This window comes from Mastomys coucha, unplaced genomic scaffold (assembly GCF_008632895.1).
Source record: "Mastomys coucha isolate ucsf_1 unplaced genomic scaffold, UCSF_Mcou_1 pScaffold22, whole genome shotgun sequence".
Classification (NCBI taxonomy): domain Eukaryota; kingdom Metazoa; phylum Chordata; class Mammalia; order Rodentia; family Muridae; genus Mastomys; species Mastomys coucha.
The window spans coordinates 156,896,055-156,901,557 of NW_022196905.1; the positions used below are offsets into that span (position 1 = coordinate 156,896,055).

General features: G+C 46.5%; 1 pseudogene; it reads right to left on the reverse strand.

Moving 5' to 3' along the window:
* The window catches only part of LOC116104736, a 29,495-nt pseudogene extending 24,544 nt beyond the window's left edge, over positions 1-4,951 (reverse strand).
* Between the last annotated feature and the right edge of the window lie 552 nt (positions 4,952-5,503).

The following is a 5,503-nucleotide window of genomic DNA, read 5'->3' on the forward strand; positions in this document are numbered from 1 at the left end:
CCCTCCCCTCCTCTCCTCTCCTCTCTTCTCCTCTCCCCTTCCCTCCCCTCCCCTCCTCTCCTCTCTCAGCCCACTCTGCCTGAAGAGTCCCAGACTCATTGCCCAGGAGAGTTCTAGAGTTCTTTAGGCATCACAGAACCCTGAATCACTCAAGCTAAGCTCAAACCAGAGCATAGGAAGAGGCCTCAATGAGCACAGGGTGGACACAGGGTGGGTATGGCTGCTGAGTGTCCCACTAGTCTTCCATTCAGACAACTCAGGGGTAGTCTCACACAGCTGCCTGGTACTTAGGTCACACATATATTGGTAAGGAGGTTTTGTTCTAAAATGTCGGCACCCAAGCCTGACAAGATGAGTTTGACACCCACATTTGTATCATGGAAGGAAAGAACAGACTCTTTCAAGTTCTCTTCCACGCATGATAAAAGCAAAAAGAGAGTTCCCCTGTGAGAGTTGACTCCACAGGGACTACTCCCTTTATACAGATATTTCCAAGAAGACTGTCACAACAGTCATGAACTGCTTAAGGCCTAAGCAGGTATAATCAAATATAGCCTTTCTCAGTGGTAATGATAGACCGAGAAGTAACTCCTGAAAGTTATCCTCTGACCTCCAGAAGAACATACACATACATGCCTCTTCCCCTCGCACAATACATACACCACATGCACAGAATATATATGTATGTATATATATATATATATATATATATATATATATATATATATACCACACACATACCTCTGTGTATGTGTCTCTCTCTTGCACATACACACACATACACACACATCACAAACACACACACTTCACAGACACAAAAACAAACACACCACACATATACACCTCTCTTTTTTCCTCTCTCTCTCTCTCTTACATACACACAATGCACACACACCACACACACATACCTCTCTCTGTATGTGTCTCTCTCACACACATATACACATACCTCTCACATACCACACACACACACACACACACACACACACACACTCACACACACACACACACACCACAAAACTACCAAACAAAAACCTCCATGCACCCCATCACAGTAACACTGAGACAGCCGGAGAAATGATCTTTTAGAAGAAGCTTAAGGGTCCGGAGACTATCTTCTTCGATGAGACAAGACAGAAGTGGCATGGGAGAGTGATCAGAGAAAAGCTCAGAGCAGTGAACACAGCACAGGCTGTGTGCTCAAGTGTGGCTCTCTGCAGGGTTTCCCACGCATCCTTGTGTGCCACTGCCAAGCTTTTACATGACAATTGTCTAGCTATATTTAACCATGTGATTAATCTCCCCTCGGTAGACTGCCATCTCAGCTCTAATTTGGTGTCACCTATGGAAAGGTACAGATTGCTTTCACTGTTTCCCTGAACAAGGTGAATTAGAAAGTGTTAGGAACCCTGTGCATGCGGCCCAGAGCATTATCTGTGGGCTGCAACGTCTCCAGATGACACGTCGCAGAGAGATCACAAATGAAGGAACTGTTGGCCACTGGAGAAAGGGAAGACTGGTGTCTATCCAGACAGTCCTCAATTTGAAAGCCTAGGCAGGCTGCATTTAGGATTGGGAGATGTTTGTGAATTCTTGCTAAAACAAATGGCATGCATCTGCAGAATTGGGGGGAAAGATGTCCCCATTCTTTCTATGGTCCTGGAGCCTACTGTGCCTGATTGGGCTTCAAGACTCTGGCTAGGGACAGAAGGAAGCCAGAGCCTTTAGATACCCTAAGCTGGGGAAGGGAATCTTGATTTACTCAGAAAATAAATAAACAAACAAAGAAACAAAGAAAAGGCAAGAAAAATATAAATACTTCAATAGTGACCGAGGTGGAGAGCTTGAATTTCTACAGTTTTGGTATTGTTTGGGTGCTAGGGATCAAAGTAGGCCTAGAAAATGCTGAGTTAGCAGTCTAGCCTTGAGCCAGCCCCCACACAGCTCACCAGCAATCCTACCACCCTGTCCAGGGCACTCAGGTAGCGGTGCTGGACCTGGTTAGCCTGGCTTCTGCTTCCCTCTCTGCCAGCTTTCCTTGGTCTGTAGCTGAGCTGAGGGCTCAGGAGGAGTCCCAGCGTCATTCCCAATCAGTCAGTGCTAGGTGCGCTTGCAACGATTTTCAAATACAGCTGCTGTGAGAGACACTCGGTAGAGCTAAACTGGCAAAACGCCTCCCAGCACAGTAAAACTAAAGGTATGCAAGAAAATGACAAAGATGGAAGAAACACTAAGATTCCAAAGGATTTGGCATTTGCATCACCGTAAAAGCCTCCAAGGTCTGCTTCAACGTAAGGACAGATAAGTCAACCCCGCAGTCACAGGGGCAGAGTTTCAGAATCCAGACAGAATCTATACTCTGGCCAAGCAGAGGCAGGCATCCCGTCAGAAAAGAATGCACAGAGACGTCTCCCAAGCATGGTGAGTCAACCACATATTCTACTATTACTTTCTAAGTTATAATGAAGCCTTTGGATTCACAGGTTATCATTGGTGAGTCCCTGCCAGACTCGTCTTTCACTTAGGTAACTAAATATTCAGTCCACACACAGACTCCTAAGAATGTAGCAATATGGTTCGTCACATTGATACAGTTTCTCTTGTCCTCAGACCTACCGAGTGCAGGTCTATCCCTTCTGCTTTAGGTACAATATTAGTTAATTTTTAAAAACTAATGTGTTCAAAGAACTGATAACTCTGAGTACAGGGGTCTAAGTGTTTTGGATGGACCAGGCACTGGGGTCAGGGTACCTGAGGGGGCCTGAGCCCTGGGGTCTGAGGGTCTTGCAGAGTTTTGCCTAAGCCCAGGGATCTGTTTCCTTGGTGACTCTCCTATAGATATTCTGCCTGAGTCTTTCTCTTCCCAGCCACCCTGAGGTTGGTTCATAATGCCTAAGGGAGACCTTTCCACATACTCTCTCTTTGTGCCTCGACCCCACTTATTTTAAAGTTTATAATAATGTTGCAATGCACTGGGCAAAGCCAGCCAGAGAGCATTTGCAGGCAGAGCAGCTGTCACCACACAGGGATTTATGGCTTTTCTCTGGATGTTCTGCCAGAAGAGGTGGATCAAGCTGGAACGTCGGGCACATTTAAGCCGGTTTCCTACCACGTTCCAAGAGCAAAAACAAGCTTCCTTTTGTTATTACATAAAGTCACAGGTAAAGTTTTTCAGGTAAAGTCACAAAATTTCAATCTGTTTTCAGTATTAACAACCAACAAAATTCCTTCAAGTTTTTTCCTCTGACCAGCTCCTTTGATGAACAAATTGCTGTGTTTCTAACGTTGATCTGTTTTAGCAATCTTAAGGTGAACGTGCATTGGTCTGGTGGACTACTCTTCTATGTGGCTGAACACTACTTGATATTATTTTGTGTAGAACTTTCTTTTTCAGTTTTTAATGAGAGGATCTCGATATGTAGCTGACACCAGTTTGAGAAACCCATCATTTTGCAGTCCTGAAGGCCAGATGAGCAAAAACATCAAGGAATTGGCCCCCTCTGTGGGCTGATGTTGCAGATCTGCCCTTCTTCTTCTTCTTCTTTTTTTTTTTTTTTTTTGGTTTTTCAAGACAGGGTTTCTCTGTTTAGCCCTGGCTGTTCTGGAATTCATTCTGTAGACCAGGCTGGCCTCAAACTCAGAAATCCACCTGTCTCTGCCTCCCAAGTGCTGGGATTAAAGGCATGTGCCACCACTGCCCGGCAGATCTGCCCTTCTTGGTTCCAGTATTTCTCAGCTGGATTTTCCTCGTCTTCTTAGGTCAGGACTTGTCTTACTTCGGGGTAGACACTGTTACATCCATTATCTGTAAGGAATTTATTTCCCAACAGAGTCACACTCATACAGGATGAGGCTTTAGCCAGCCATAATAGTAGTGCAATGCCTCAAGAGGACCAGGATGAGGGGCGGGGCACCAAGGAAGGGGATCTGGGTAGCAGTCACTGGTAGAAGTGATAGGATTTGTGGACTTCCCTTCATCCAAGAGAGATGTTTGCAGAGGCAAGAGAAGCAGGGAGAGAAACCAAGTCAGAGGTCCAGAACCTGCTTCTCCCTCCTCATTAAGCAAAATCAACTTAGAAACCAGCAGTCTCCAGATGGAATGAAGGAGTATGGCAGGGATGATGGTAGTTCATGCCTATGACTTTTAAGACTCTCTCTGAACATTATTAAGCTGTGAGACTCCTTTCTATGCTAGCATTGGCCCCATGGTGAGCCGGGCAGTGGTGGTGCATGCCTTTAATCCCAACACTTGGGAGGCAGAGGCAGGTGAATTTCTGTGTTTGAGGCCAGCCTGGTCTACAGAGTGAGTTCCAGAACAGCCAGGAAACAAACAAATAAACAAGACTCTCTCTGAACATTATTAAGCTGTGAGACTCCTTTCTATGCTAGCATTGGCCCCATGGTGAAGCTGGAGCAGTCAGTGGGCACCCAGGGGCCAAGGTTGAATGCCTGCGGGCAGGAGAAGGTGATTCAGGGTCATGAAGTCTGAAGTAGACTGTGCAGATGCAGGATCAACAAGGTTTGCTGGACCTGTGGTGGGAGGATGCTTGTCCTTGATTATTAAGAATTACAGGGGAGGAGGAGCGTGAGGTTAGAAAGATGGCTCAGTGGTTAAACCATGGGCTGCTTTCGCTGAGGGATTTGGTACCCTGCACCCACATCAGGCTGCTCACAAATGCTTGTAACTCCAACTTCCAGGGTATCTAAAGTCTGTAAGTTCCTCAGGATGAGCACCAGACAGGCGGGCAGACAGACAGAACGACAGACACACATACAGAGATCTAAAAAAGATGTTCAAAGATACAACAGAGTATCAAGCAACAAACGAAAACTCTTAAGTATGGCCAGCCAGCCTGGAGGCCTCCTGCATGATTCCCGTCCTCCTGTCAGGATACAGTGTGGCCCCTGAGACACAATATAAGCCACAAGACATTTCCACTTACCTGCACATGTCGGCAGACACCTGGCCCTGCTCCCTCTTTCTGCTTCCCAGGGCTCAGGGGCCCTCTGTGCGCTCCCAGGAACCTTCTGCACCTGCCCCTTCCGGATGGTTTGTGGTGTCCACGTGTACTGTGGTGTCCACTTGTACTGTGGTGTCCACTTGTACTGTGGGTCTCAGTTGCGTGGTTATGCCCTTTTCCCTTGTTTGTATTCCAAACTCTGACTGACACACAACAATTGTAGTAGCTTTGAAGTCTACAATGTGCCATCCATCTTCTGGGGCAAATTCATTGTCTATCAGAAGAGTGAGGACACTGGGGCCAGACATCGAACAGGGCATCGGATGTGAGGACACTGGGGCAGACGTTGCACAGGGCATCCGATGGGAAGCTGGACACATGGGACCTAGCTTTGCAGTCTGACTTGAGCTCTAGGAAGGTAGCGTTGAATTTCTCCAACACTCCATTTAGTGTTGTAAATGTTGAAATGTTAAGGAATGCAACATTTCTCCTATAGCCAGCTGTCTTTAACACTTTCTTACATGGTAGGGGTAGGGCTCCAA